The 15,160-nt window shown below is 38.7% G+C and overlaps 1 long non-coding RNA gene across 1 annotated transcript in view; it reads right to left on the minus strand.

Moving 5' to 3' along the window:
• Positions 1-287: 287 nt before the first annotated feature.
• LOC109295898 overlaps positions 288-15,160 on the minus strand; it is a 50,119-nt gene continuing 35,246 nt past the window's right edge. Inside the window, exon 3 of the long non-coding RNA XR_002096856.1 lies at positions 288-1,091. This is a non-coding gene — a long non-coding RNA (uncharacterized LOC109295898). The remainder of the gene's footprint in view (positions 1,092-15,160) is intronic.

Consider the following 15,160-nt stretch of genomic DNA (forward strand, 5'->3'; position numbering starts at 1 on the left):
TGGTTACCTGGAAGAGAGAATTATTGCTGCTTTATAACATTTCTGGAACTAGGAGGGCATATTTTTATCAGAAGTCCCCAGCGTGAGAAGGGAACTCTTTGGAATGATTCTGAAGTTTTATTAGAAAAGTGCACATCAAGAGCAATTTATATTGATGATAAGAAGAAACCCCCTTTAAATTATTTTTCTGAGGCCAGAATTCACTGAGGACAAATCATGATGTCATTTATATTAGGCAGACAAGGTTCTTTGCGTATATCCAGTATCTTTTATTAGACCAACTCAAATTCATATTATATTTATTTATATTAGCCTTTTATTAATAATTACTATTACATAGTTGCATTACACTAGTGGAAAGAGGCCAATAGTTTCATTGTTTCCAAATTTGCAATCATATTGGGTATGTTTAAATCTACCTATAGTTATATATTATTAAGTTTGCTGATCTTCTAATATAATAAATTAGAGGCTCTCTGCTGTTGATAAAACTGATGCAAACCAAAGCTAAGGAGTATTGATATACAGAATTAACCTAAATCAGGTTAGTGATGACAAAGAACAAGATGCTTGAATGGTTTGCAGCCTAATCCAGTAAAATATAATAAAAACCAAACTTGTGAAAACTGAAACAATCACTGCCAATTGAAATGTTAAAAGCGATAATTTAAATTATGCCATGCTCTATCTGATCAGCACTCCTTAAGATGCTTGTACACATAATTTTGGATATTTTACTAAGTGTAAGCATATGCATTGATATTTAAATTAGATCTAATATAAAATCTGTTCTTCACTAGGATTTCTTAAAAAAGAAATATGTGCATTTCTCCATCAATTTGCAAATTTAAACTATTCAATTCAAACTGTAACTGCGACAGTGTGAAAAGCTATTTACAGGTCTGTAGCCATCTCTGGTTTCATCAATTTGTTTTTCAGTCTTTGTTGTTATTTCTTGTTTCTCATGGATCTCCTGGGACAGCTTCTTGCTTGAGGAGAGAATGTCAATAGCTCATTCGTCCTCCAGGATGTTTCCCTGTGACAATGATAATATTTCCAAAATCTAATCTTCTATTTCTTTTAACTGCTTTCTGTAAAATTATAATAAAAAGCCCCTTAGTTATTAAAAAAACCCATGAAATTCATCTAAACAATACTTCAGCAATCTTATTTGCCTATTTATTTAGGTTAAGATTCACTAAAATTGGCTAAAAATGAATTCATCAATGTTTCTTTAGGATTTCATACATCAATCATTACAACCCAGGGTTATTTTATGTGCTAAATAATTTCAGTATACTGTAGAGGAGACACCAGAAAAGGTTAATCAATTAATGTTTTTTCTTTTCAAAAACAATCTATATATTTATTAAATCTAATTCAGTTTCATATACGTTTAGTCTTATGTACTAAAATATTTATTTTAGGAAAGAGTTTGTGTTTTCCTTAGGCCATAAGACATTTTATTTGCTGTACAACAAGAGGACATGCTGTGATAGTTATAGAATTATTACAAAGACAGAAAAGGAAACACAGACATATATAAAGGCAAAGCTTTAGATTCCAGATAGATTCTAGAGGGAAGCTAGCTTGATTTACACACAGTTGTTTCTTTTAACTTCCTAAAAGAAATGTTAATTTGGAGTGTTGAAAGTGTGCTTGTTCTTTGCAGCTGCTGTGTAAAGATTATTTATTTTTGTCTTTTCAGGTTTATTTACCTGCAGAAATTAACTAGAAAACTATTCTGGATTAACTCAATTGTCAACACTCCTATTCTAGAAAAAGAAAGCTTTTCTCCCCATTTCTCTTAACCCCTTTGTGTGTTATAGGAAGAGCTGTGTAATATCTAACCCTTTTTGTTTTCTGACCCCATAGAAGGTTAGGTCTCTTTTTAGCATAAATAAAACTTATGGATGTCTGTTTGTAAGATTCCCATAAGACCTGGCTCCCATTCTAGCAATATGATTGCTGCATGACATCCTGTGGTTAAAAAAAATTGAGAGATCAGGTAGGAAACTTAGATTAGAGGAAATCAGCTCATATATAAACAAACAACCTTTTGACCTTTCTTGCCAGAATACATAGGATGAGGGCAATTGCCAGTACTGTTTTTTGTTTTTATTTAATTAAGTGCTTTTACAATAGGTGTTAGAGTTAAGTAATTTGATGGGTATTTCTTCAGCTATCTGTTTTAAATATACCATACAACCCTCTAGATACATTAACATCATGACAAGGATGGAAGATTTCCATTAAACTCTGTATTAGAAACAAATTTAAAACTACATTTGTGTTAGTAATACCTACTCACAAAAATGAAAACAAGCAATTAAAAACTTCCTTTCCCCTCTTTGTGCCACTTATATTGTATTAAAAATTAGATCAAACTAGGTAGTTTTGGTTCTCCTGAAGTTGTACATCAGTGCATTGAAAAATAATATTACTAACATAACACACAAACACCAAACCTTAATGGCAGCCGGCACCACAAACTCTGAATATTTGAAGAAACCTTATTTTCATTAAAAGTATTTAAAATATTTCACAGAAACATTCCTAAGCAGATGGATTAATGTTTCAGCCATGCACAATGGGTGTGTCTTCGAATGCACATAAATATTCTGCACTTGAATGTATCCTCTAGGTAATTTTACACAAATTAGATGTAAATTTACCTGATGTGTACATAGCACAGGTTGGTTTTTTTTAACGGATACATATGCAATGCTGCTTTCATGGCTAAAAATTTTTTCCATTAGTTTTTGAAAACCTCTTATTTATCCCAAACTTAAATGCTGGAGCTAAACTGAACAGAAATCTGTCTTATATTTAAAGATACAACAGTAAATTGTTTTAAGCAACCTTAATTGCTTTTCTCAAAACAAATCTGGAAAACTTGCTTAACTCATGACATTACTGCATGTTTGAGAAAATCTGATTTTTTTATTTTTTAAATGATACAGCGTCTGACTGAATCATGGGGGGAACAATGGTGGGGCCTTTCAGCCTTGGTGTTCTGCCTTTCTTCTTGCAGGGTGATGTCTTTTCTATCCTTCTTGAAGAACAGACCCGTGCCTCTGCTGCCTACATTTTTTAAAATCCTTTCCTGGCTCATTTCTCCTCTCTCATTCCCTGTCTCTCCCTGATCAAGTATTTACGACAACGCAAGCAGCACCGCCACCACTATCTGATTAGTCCCCATGATTTCTTTTTCTAGTAACTTGTATAGAGAAAACATACTTTGACAGGTACTTCAGGCAGATAATGAGGATTTTGGAGATGGGTGGTCATGTAGAGCTTGAAATCCCTGCTGTAACGAGTAACAGCCATTTCTGAACCAGATGTATTCCATTCTACTTTGTTTAAATGTCTGTCTCAGCTTCACTGCTATAGAATAGGATCAAGTTCTTCTGAAAGGTTTTCAATTAGCATCATGTTTCCAAACTATCAAAGTAAAATTGTATCAAAAGAAAAAAAGCCAAACAATTAACAATTTTTATTTCAAAAGCATTAAACTACTTTGGTTGCTTAGTATGGCAAGAAACACAAGTTGAATGGAGTCTAATGAACTAATTTTGACAATCCTGGGTTTATGAAGGTTTTTTTAATCAATACAATTATTTTATTTCTAACTAGTGAGCTGAAATAAGTGAAACATTTTAATGAAAACCCATCTCATATATTAAGGATTGACAGAAAAGAAAGCAGTAAGCAACATTTCTTTCACATCAGCAGATGATAAAAAGATCTCCCTTCTTCTATTAGGAAGTAACTTGATTTTAGTTCCACAGCGTTAGGATATTACTATTGCCAGCAGAGCTATACACTTTTTTTGGTCAATCTTTCAAGTGCAGCTTTTTTCTAAAAAGCAGCTACAGGGCTTCTTGATGACTCAGATCAGTGGGGGCCAACCTTTTTGAGAGGTGTACCATAAATTAGCCCTCCCCAAGTGTTACTCTGATCCCTTTCTTTTTTCCAGTCTGCTGCTCAGCTTTCTACTCCCTGAGCAAGCTGCTGCTCCCCTTTCTGCTTCTTGTCCTTGCCTGATCTGATGCTCTACCTTCTGCTCCCTGCCCTATCTGCCACTGTGCTCTCTGTCCCCTCCCCCATTTGCCATGTACCACACACAGAGGTTGTCCATACCAGTTGTGGCACCCATGCCACAGGCTGGCCACTCTGACTTAGAAGGTGGTACGATAATTAGTAGGGCTGTATGAAGCTCCAGTTGCCAATTCGGTGGCTGAATCTCCAAATCTGAATCAAATCAGGAGACCTTTTAATCTCTCTGAATCAAATCAGAACCCTCCAAATTGATTTAGAGAGATTTGATTATTCGGACACAGACACAGCTTTAAATGTGTTTTCTATATACCTTAAGGTACCAGGTGGCTCGTGAACACTGAGTTGGTGGGGCGGATGGAAAACACAGCGGGGTCCCTAGCGTGCTCAGAGGCAGAACCCTCCCTCACCCCCCGGCTTGGTGACTGGTGCCTCCTAGGTCTGGGGGGGGCATCCAAGGTCCCTCTGTGGCCAGAAGTATTTCTGGTTCACTTCTGGATCTGCCACTGAGCATGTGGGCCCCCCACCCCACGGTCCTGTGGGATGCTCCAGCTGTCCCACCATCTCACCATTCACAAGCCATACCTGGTACCTCAAGGTATGTAGAAAAAACATTTAAAGCTGTTTTTATGGCCCAATCACTGATTCTCTGAATCAGCAATGAATCTTCAGATTCAGATTCGGCTGAATTGAATTGGGACAGTGATCTGAATCATTTAATCGAATCACTGTCCCCCGAATCAGGCCAAATCTAAATCTGAATTAAATATGGCCCGCTTTGCACACCCCTAATAACAACCATATGGGCAACTGGCCTTCCTAGCAAACTGGATTTGGATTTCATGTTCTTCTAGTTCAAGTAGCACCTGGAAGATGCTATAGCTCTTTAGGAGACTGGATTAAGTGTGTGGGTCCAGTATGAGAATATATTCTGCTGCCAGTTGGAAATGTGAGTAGGTATTTCTTTTTCAAATGGAGACACTCTGAAAGATTTAACTTCATGGCACCTACATGACATGGTCAATGAAAAGAAAACCCTTTGTCTTCTAGAATGGGTAGATTTTACAGTAGCACATTGTCACCATTGTCTAGTAAGGAAAAGAAATACAACTCTGATGCCTCATGATGTTACTTGCATGAAAGAAAGAAAAATGCATGTAAAATTAGCTTTTGAATATGAACATAAAATGCATATAACCTTATCTGTTTCATTGTCCCCTTCTACACGTTACAGGTATTGTGAAATTAACTGGAAACTACCTACATGTCCAGTGTAGCTATCACACAATAAAAAGCCCCAACCAGCTATAAAATTAGACCTTGAAAATATTTACTAACTTTATAGATGTTTGCTGTCAAACTTCAAGTTGCACATGTAGCAGGGTCTTCCCTGAGGCTGGGAGCCCCATCAGCTGATAGGGCTCCCAACTGCAGGGGTGCATCTTGCCTAAAACCCCTCGGGCCCTGAGGTTCACAGTTGCCATGATCCCTAGGGCTCTGGAGGGCAGGAAATCCCCAGGGCTGGAAGATTGCCACAGGGCAATTCCCCCATCCTGCGGGTGCAGAAAACCTCTGGGGCTGGAGAATCACCACAGGGATGTCCCCCTGCCACAGGGGTGTGTGAAACTACTGGGCCCGGAGGATCATGGCTGCCATGATCCCTAGGACTCAGGGGTATGTGAAAAAACAACCTAAAAACCCCAAAACTTTCATGCTGCAATAGGGCTCCCCCTCCCCTGACAATAAGGCACAATGGGATTTCATTTGTGATCTCACAGTTGTGTCTCCTGCCATGCAGGAGGCGTGATTGTGTAAATTACAGGTTAGAAGAGAGATCTGCCTGATTTTAGTTGAGTTTAAAGATGGTATTCATAATAAAAGTTTGTATGTAATCTGTACTGCAGAGCTAAAGGCCCTTTCTTAGTTATACACAGAGAATAAGTGCCAAATACAACTCTTAACATTAACATAGAAAATGGCGGGGCTGATCTTTGAGTTGTCTGTGACCATTTTGTGTCAGTTCTGGGTAGTATTGGGACCAGGACCAGAGGATCAAAAAATGGCCTATGGTCAGACAGAGATCGCCTGTCTGTCCTAGTAAGCTGTCTCTGTGCTACAGCCTGGTCTTGGGTCCAAGACTGAGCCGAAGACTGACACCTGGAGGGTGGTCATTACATTTTCATACAGTTTTCTTGTAGCAAGGAGACTGGGGATAGAGTGGTATTTGATATATTATTGATATTCAGTATTGTCTCTAGACATCTTATCAGCCTGTTGCATACTTCAGGTTACTTTCAATGAAGGAAGTCATGGAAGTGTGTATAGGTCCTGATTTTTCTTTACTGGATTTACCAGGTATGTGGGCAAGGTCATATTTACTAGTAGCTCAGGCTCTGAATCCCTCGGAGCTTCTACTGTTCTGGTATTGCTCTACACTTAAAGATAGGTGAGATTGTGTCCTTTCTTCCTGAGAGAGACTGACTTGTAGTCAGGTAATCTTTTCAGAAAAATAAGCTGATTGAAAGACTAAAATACGGCAGTTGACACCTGGGTCTGAAATTTGGTTAAGGCAAGCAGGGTTTGTTATCAGCTAACTTTTAAAATGGATTTCATGAAATTGTTCATTCCAGTTCTTACATTCCTGTGTTTTACTCAACCCACAGTAAATAGCTTTCCTCTCAATGCAGCATATAACATGTGCTGATAGGGAAGAGAAAAAGCAAAGGGCATTAGCAAAGCTCCAACAACACAGTGCCCACTGGCTTTAGATTAAAAAAAAATGAATGAATTGCCTGAAGGTAAAGGTGGAGATGAACAAAGAATAGGTAGAAGAGAAAAGAGAAGGAGAAAGATTCAGAGGCCAAGGAAGAGGGAAAAAAATGGAAAACATAACGAGAAAAAGATAACAGGAAAGTATTAAAAGGAAAAATACAAAGAGAGAGGCAACAGAAAACAGAAAGGAGGGAGAGAAGTAGATGGGAAGAGATGGTAATTCCCTGCCCCCCTCCCTACACCACACACACATGCCCATCAAAAGCATCACGCTTTGTCAGCAGTGACAGGAAAAATTGCCTCAACAAGATCCAATATAAATCATAGGAACTGGCAGAAGAAGGCCTTTCCTGCCTCAAATCACCCGTCTAATATAGAAGAAAAACTTGGACAGAGAGCTTTAGGGAATAATACTGGTACTGAACCACCAGTTTACTTCAAAATGTTTACTTTTAAGGAAGGCTTATCAACATTTTAAATTCTCACGGACCTTATAATAAATGGCAGGACTTTGGAAGGGTCAACAGTCACCTAACACATTAGAAAAATGAGGAGGAATCAAGGATGTTATACAAATGGTATTTTAGTGCATGCCATTAGGGGTGGATATGGTTTTAAGAGATATGTATGTATAGTATAATTAAATAGGGTTACAATGCATTCACATGTTGTCAGTACTTCTCTAGTTAGACCCTTTGTGATCTAAATTTTTAATATTATTTGTTATTTATATCGGATGTTTTCCACAAGGTGTTAGCCCCTGTGTACACATTCAACAAGGGGAAAAACAAAACCTGGATTCAAGTACAGCCTGGGGAAGGTGGCTGCTGTGGCTCTGGCTCTGACCTTGACTCCACTGTCTGTTGTAGATGGAGCACAGGGAAGACTGCACAGTGCATGGAGGGGTGGGCTTGAGGGAGACCATGAAATGTGGAGGGGTGCAAGTAAGGGGAATATCATGTAGTGGGAAAGGATGGAGCTTCAGGTCCAGCCCCAGGAATTTGGGGTAGGGCTAAAGCTGCCATCTCCATTGCTGCCTCTCTGTGGCTGGAGCTACTGTGCACTCTGTGCTGCACGTTGGAGCCAGAACTAGAGCTGCCACATGGAGTAAGCGGTGGGGGGGGGGGGTGCAAACGGCCAGGGGGCAGACACCATGGGAGCAAGTGGCAAAGGGGGCATGCACAGGAGGGTAAGGGGCTAGGGACAGGTTGCCTGCCCTCTTACTGCTGCTTTCCCTATTGCAGCAGTGGGGGGATAAATTTAAGATGGCCCTCCAACAATTAGATTCTATACATGGACAATTATAGCAAATCTATAATTGTCCATGTATATAATCTAAGTATTGCAGAGTCATCTTAAATTTGAGGTTGTCTTGGATTCAGGTAAACATGGTCCTTAAGACATGACCTCTGCCTATCAAAATGCTTACAGTTTCCAAAAAGAAAAAAGCGGCAAGAAGAGTTGCTTGCAAATAGCCTAAAAAGCTGCAGCCACATCAGAAGTTTAATTTCCCACCACATAACTCCCTGCAGATTGGGTCAACATTTTCTTATTTAAACCAATGCTGTAAAAGAAAGATTTAATATTGTCCGTGGACACTTGCAGTAATAACTGCCTCTCTCCTTTCTGTCTTCAAGTCTCAACAAACAGCCAGCAGATTTACATTGACTTTCAGTAGTAAGCTGCTCTCAAATAAATATCACTTTCCCTGACTACTAATTGAGGTTCAGCAAGTGCGCATGCACATGTGCGTGTGTGTGCGCGCGTGCGCACACACACACACATGATTTTCACACAAAAACAGAAAGGTATGCTCAATATGTAGTAGCTGCATGTTAAAAAAATGTGGTTCAAGCAGTTTATGTACCCGTGACAACAGAAGAAAGGACCCAGTTTTATAATCTTTAAATACATTGCTAGAGTATGATCACATTTATATTTTGATCACATTTATATTTACTCTTTTAGAGCCATATGAGACTGTCCAGGGGAGAAATACACCCCACCCATCTCCTCTACAAATGATGCTGCTTGGGGAACACTGTAGGAGCTGGGAGGGAGGAATTTATCGGAGACTATGGCAGTGAGTGGCAGAAGAAGATTCTTTTGTTGCTCTTCTTGGTTAGTAGCTGTTACAATCCTGCAGGGAGCTCTTGGTTAATTGGTGCTGATTTTTTGGGTAGGTGTAATTTTTTAGATTCCATCTTGAATGGCAAGGCAAGGGAGGTAGGATCTGAGAGTCAAGCCTTTCCAAGCCTAGGGAATAATACTAGGTAAGAATTTCTGGAGTGTTATTACCATTTAAAAAATAAAACCAGACCCCAGGAGATCTGGTATAATATGTCTAAAATAATAGCATTTTCTTCTTACATTCACTACAGCTTCCTTTTGGTAGCAAATGCTAAATGCTACAATAAGGATTACAAAATGGCTTTTATTACACTCCTGGGCTTTCTCATGTTCATAACTTTCAGCAAATAAAAATCACCATGTGGGAGGGAATTTCCCAAGGTTGGCCTGGGCTCAAGAAAACGTGTAGGCAAAGTCTGAGTGAAATCTTTCTACACTGCTGCCAACAATTCACAAAGTATTTCTAAGGGCAGTTTTCCAAGTAGGCTGCTGGCGTGCTTGCACAATTGCAGTGAATTCTAGATTGTTTGTTTGTTGTGTTTCTATGACGGGGACATTTTGGGAGAGCATCCATTATTTTGGATCTTCTTTTGTTATGTGTCCATACCTCCAGCTCTTCTAAGAACGTTCTGCCTGTATCATTCCCATAAAGAGACAAATATATAATCTTAAGGTGCTTCTAAAATACAGAGGATAAGAGGAAAAAACTTCCAATAGAGATTTTAATAAAAGAGAGGCAGTTTATGAAGCTGGATTCAAACCAGAGACATTGGGCGTAATCCTGGCGAAACTTCTATTGACTTCAGTGAGGCAGGGTTTCACTCAGTGTTCTCCCATTCTCAGATACAGTTATCAAAGGTACCAAGAAAGAATCTATCATGAGAGGCCACAGGTAAGAAGGTGTCAGTCTTTGATTATTATTAATGCATGTATTGCAAGACTGAATATAATCAATTTATCCTTTATGAGCCAGACATATGAGAACAATTTTTATCATGTACTACAAGGCTACCTATAAAAAAAGAACTATTACATTTCTAAATATTGCAGAGGTGCTAACATGCAGTATGAGAGCAGAACCATGATTGGACTGCTCTGCTCAATTGCATTCATTTTTTATGCTTGGTTGTATTCATCTAGCTGATTCTATGCTTGGTTACTGCCAACCTCAATACAGTGTCTGCATTGACAGTACTGGAGGGGAACAAGAAGGTGGCGCTAAAGAACTGTTGAGGACCCATCAGTTTATACTAGGCACAAGACCTAAGTTGTCACCTTCCTGAATTCATGGATCATATAAAAAACTATATTGTTGTTTCACCAAAAATATGGTAGGCCCAGTATGTACATTTTAATAAAAATCATGTAATAGATGTCTTGTACTTTAAATCCCTAATCCATCAAAGATTTATATAGTTGCTGAACTTGAACTAAACTGGACTATTCACAGGATGTTATGCTAAACACTTGTGTACGTGTGTGTAGCCCAGAACCTATGTGTTTATAGAACTATGACTTTGATCAAGCAAAATTCTTGATTTTACCATCATAGTTAGTTTAATTAAACATGTGGATAAACATTTTCAGGGTCCAAGTCTGGGTATGGTAAAGCCTTCATAATTTTCATGGGTAATTTTCCCCTTTCTGCCCCTTAATTGGGGAAGTTACCAATTTGCTATTTTATGATTTTGTATTATTTTACATAAAACTTTAAGATTTCAATTGTTACAGCATATCGCATTCCACTTGTACTTATAATAAAAATAGTATATGCAGAATAAATTGAGTATACTATCCCTTAGACAGATGGTTTGAGATTTATTTTATATGACTTAATATAAGATTGGAATGCTTTATCTGTTGGGAGTCCCCTGGGCACTTGTATTACATGGTGAAGCAGGACTCTCCATTTTATAACACCACTTTATTAATTTGTAGATTTAAAGCGATTTAGGGAGCATAGGATGTGTTTGTGATCAGTTTATGTACTTAACAGAGATCATCTTTTTTTCTGCTTTAGTGTTTTCCAGATTTGACTGTGAAGTGCTACAGCACCTCAGGAAATGTCATATATACCTGGAGAAAGATGAACAAAATTGTAATTCATATATATCACCCACAAAAAGCCTCAGTACTCACATATTTCCTGGACCATCACAGCTACAACAGCACTTCAGTGCTACTACAATTTATTTTAAATCTTTGAACTTTCTTCTAGCCATTGGAAGCAACATCATCCCTGGACAAAATGGCCAAAGTTCAAATGCCATCAGCTGTGGTAGCTTGACAGACATTTTTTCTGGGTTTAATCAATTTAATATCTTGACCTTGAAGGTCTATCAAGATAAGCGGCACCTGAGCTGAGGTCACTGATGATGACATTATTTCCCCAAAACATAAAAGAAATGACAAAACAATGGGAGTCAGGCACCTAGTGCTTTTGAAAATCCTACTACATGCCAGTCTCCATCTCTAGGCACCTAACAATCTTTAAAATCTGGCTTTAAATCTGCAAAGCAATCAGTCACTCATTGGTCTTCAGTCATGGCTGATTTAAAGATCTGCAGGTGCTGCAGTAAGCGATCAATAGGATTTGAGGCAGAGTGGATAGTAGCGCTGTGTAAAAAAACTGAAACAATAAATTGGGACATGGAGCTTTAGCAAAGCAGGTGGTTTGAAAAAAAAATATTTGGTAAAGCCTGAGGAGCTGAAGTCAAAGACTCTGCATATTTTAAGAATACCCAGAGTTGCATGCATTTTCTGTTGTTATTAATATTCTGTTTTAAGTTCCTAATACCACTTCCTCTGATCATCTCTTCCCAAGCTGTTCCTCAGCTGTTGTCAGCTGTTCAGCCAGGGAGAATTTAAGAAACCATATTGAAATGGGCAATACAGCCCTTTGTGAAGGAATTAAGAACTGGCATTTTTTTTAACTGTACTGTGGTAGAGAGTCAGTGCAGAGATCAGAGGGAAAGATATTGTATTTGCACATGTCTACACTGCTTCCATGTTGAACCTGAGTCTACTGCTGGGAGACGTGCCCTTTCCACTCATGTTTTTTCCACCCCCAAGACTTTCTGTCTGGGATGTGCTTGCTCAGCAGGGGTGGGCAAAATGTGGCCCGGGGGCTAGATGTGGCCCGCCAGGCCATTCTATCCGGCCTGTGGGGCCCCTAAAAAATTTAGAAAACTAATATTAATCTTCCCTGAGCTGCCTGTCATGTGGCCCTCGATGGCTTGCCAAAACTCAGTAAGCGGCCCTCTGCCCAAAATAATTGCCCGCCCTGGCTTACTGGCACAGTCTCAGAACCAAACTAATTTTGGTTCTGTCTAATTTTTCTTATTTGACACACACAGACTGTGAAGGGGATGTTCTTCTGAATAGTGAACAGCAGAGCATTAGGACAGTTCTGTCTTTTGTGAGGAAAAAGCTATATGAGCTATTCTTTAAGCAAAGTCCAAATAGTCTGATGTATTGTGGTGCACAACTGATTGCGAAGCAGAAGAATGGTGGGGAAAGCGCAGCATGAAGGGAAAAGACTGCTTGCCTCAATCTACAGATCTTGCCATTTATTTCCCTACTGTTAAAAATTCTCAAAGCAGTGCATACTTCCTTCAACAAATAAATCCTCTCTGTTTTAAAGGTATCCTTATACTTTCCAGAACCAAGTTAGTTGTTCCCTGTTGAAGGTTTTGCAGCTGTGATTGTGGAAATAAATCTGTACTACATTTTTAGCCCAGTGGCCCATTGCAGCTTGCTTCAGGTTCTTAGCTCACAAGAATAACGACAGTCATTTTATGAGAATGAGCGATTATAAATCACATACTTTGTCAGCTCAATGCTTTTCTCCAGCAGTAGAGTATCCGAGACAGCTGGTCCTGTAGGAGTAGTTCACTACTCACTTCTTGGAGCTCTGCTCACTTTTTGTTTGTTTTACCTGAATTTAAGTCAGCTTTAGCAGCTTCCAGTCTCAGCCATTTTGGGGGACTCTATAAATAAAAAAAAAAAAAGGTGGGGGGTTATAAGCAAATTATCCACTGTTCAGTATAACATGCATTTTCTACACTGAATTTATATCATACATTCCTGATGAAAAAGTAATATAATTTTTTGGTTTCCTTAACTAATATATTCTAACATGCATTTTTTTTCCTCATCAAGACAAGCATAACTAGTGAAAACTAAGGACAGGACTTAAGTCAGGCCATTTAAATTTTATATAGCTATTCATTTCAATGAGTCCTTTAGTAATCAAATTTTTTTTGTGCTTTATGAATACCCAGAGTATTTCTGCTGTGCCCAGTGGTCACAGAGTGAACAGAAGAGCTCCGGACCCAAAGTAAAGATGATAAAATTAAATCAAAATGAGAGTGTAAACGACAAAAATGGAAAGACATATTCCGAGCTTTTAACTTGATTCTTAATACAGTCTTTCCTGTTTTAATAGAAAATAACACTTCATTTTGTTTTGTTTCCCGATTAGTTTACTGGTACATGATGTTAGTTACATTGTTCAATATCTGTCCACAGTTGTTCTACCAAACACATCTTTAATATATACTGCTATTCTGTAGATATAGCTGCTAGTGTTCAAACAGCTTTTCCCTTTTGTGTGCCTTATTTATGTGCTGATTTATGAACACAAATTACATTTTGTATTTGAATTTGCAATAATTGCTGTAGTTCAACACAAGAAATGTGCAAAAGTCTGATTATGTGTTAAATATATGACACGCATTTAAAGGAATGTGTACATGTACAGTAAGAAGGACTATAAATATGATGTGCCAGTGTGACAATATGATAGTTCATTTATTATCATTTCTGATTTATGGATGTGTTTAGCATCACAGATACAGCCAGATATCACTTGGTGCACTGTGATGCAAAAGTGTATGTGCATTCATATGTTGTTTTAATATGGATGTGTTGTGGTGATTTACAGCAATAATATATTGACTATACAATTGACTAGGAAAAGCAGGAATCTCTCTGAAACAGGGAAGAGTTCATTTGGAAACTTACCTTCTGCATTTCTTCACTATTGGGGATTTAAACTATACTTTTGATTAAATATGTTGGGATTTGGGCACAACCACAGCCCTTAACTGAAGACACTTTTAAGAAACAGTTAAGGTCTTTATGAAATAAAACAGCTGAAAACAAGAAGGTCTGCAATCCAGAAACAGACACATGTCATTCCCCAAAACAAAACTACCTGCAAGGAAAACATAGGCAGGAGGGTCGGTTGGCTACTGTCTGAAGTGGTTTGTGTGTCTGAACGAGGCAGAAAAGCCAGAGAAGCGGAGAAAGCAGCAGAAATGACAAGAGCGGTTGAGGCTATATAGACAATCAAATTGCAGGGAGTTAAAATTGGTCAGGGACTTCCTGCAGAGCAGCTGCTCCATGGTAACTGTTCATCTACCCACTCTTGCCCCATGGTAAGTGAAAGCTAAATCAAGGCAACCGGCCCTTAATGAAACTGCTTTCACTAACTGTGGGGAAGAGCAGGCAGATGAACAGTTACTGTGGAGCAGCTGTTCAGCAGAAGGTCCCTGCCCCATTTTAACTCATTGCAAACTGATCTTTTGTCCATAGTCTGAGAGAGAAAGCAACACGAATGCATCAAACACAGCTTGAACAAGCACTGGGAGCATGGCCCCAAGAAAATCCAGAGTGAGAGGCTTTTAGGGCTGGCTAAAAAGTGCTTGGAGCTCTGAACAAAGAAATGGTTTGCTGCTGTTTTACTGACTTCAGGAAAAGGGAATTCCATACATTCTCTGTAAGTAAATCAGACTGTAATGAAAAAAAAAATACCTGAATCCATCATCAGCTTCCTGCCTCTAACCAGAAGAACCTATAAGACCCTATATTTTGGGCTAGCTACTCTGGTCAAAAGGAGCAATATTAGCATTTAAAATGTCTTAATTAGATGTTAACGTTCATGGCTCAATAAGACAAGTGAGTGAGACAAGTGAAATAGCTGTCTTTAAAGAGTAAATCTTGATTGATGAATTAGGCCTGGGCTTATTAAAGCTTCCTTGCAATACAGGTAAATTACTAATCCAGGCTGAGGTAAACCCAGGTTCAAGCCTAAGCCTTCAGTCACATTAAGGGTGCACACAGAAATGCAGGTCCCTGCTGTAACTGAGAGCATTCTGCAGGAAGCGTTCTGGGTTACTACAATCCCCCAGACCAA

The sequence above is a fragment of the Gavialis gangeticus genome, unplaced genomic scaffold (genome assembly GCF_001723915.1).
Source record: "Gavialis gangeticus isolate Ggan-Ray unplaced genomic scaffold, GavGan_comp1, whole genome shotgun sequence".
NCBI classification, from domain to species: Eukaryota; Metazoa; Chordata; order Crocodylia; family Gavialidae; genus Gavialis; species Gavialis gangeticus.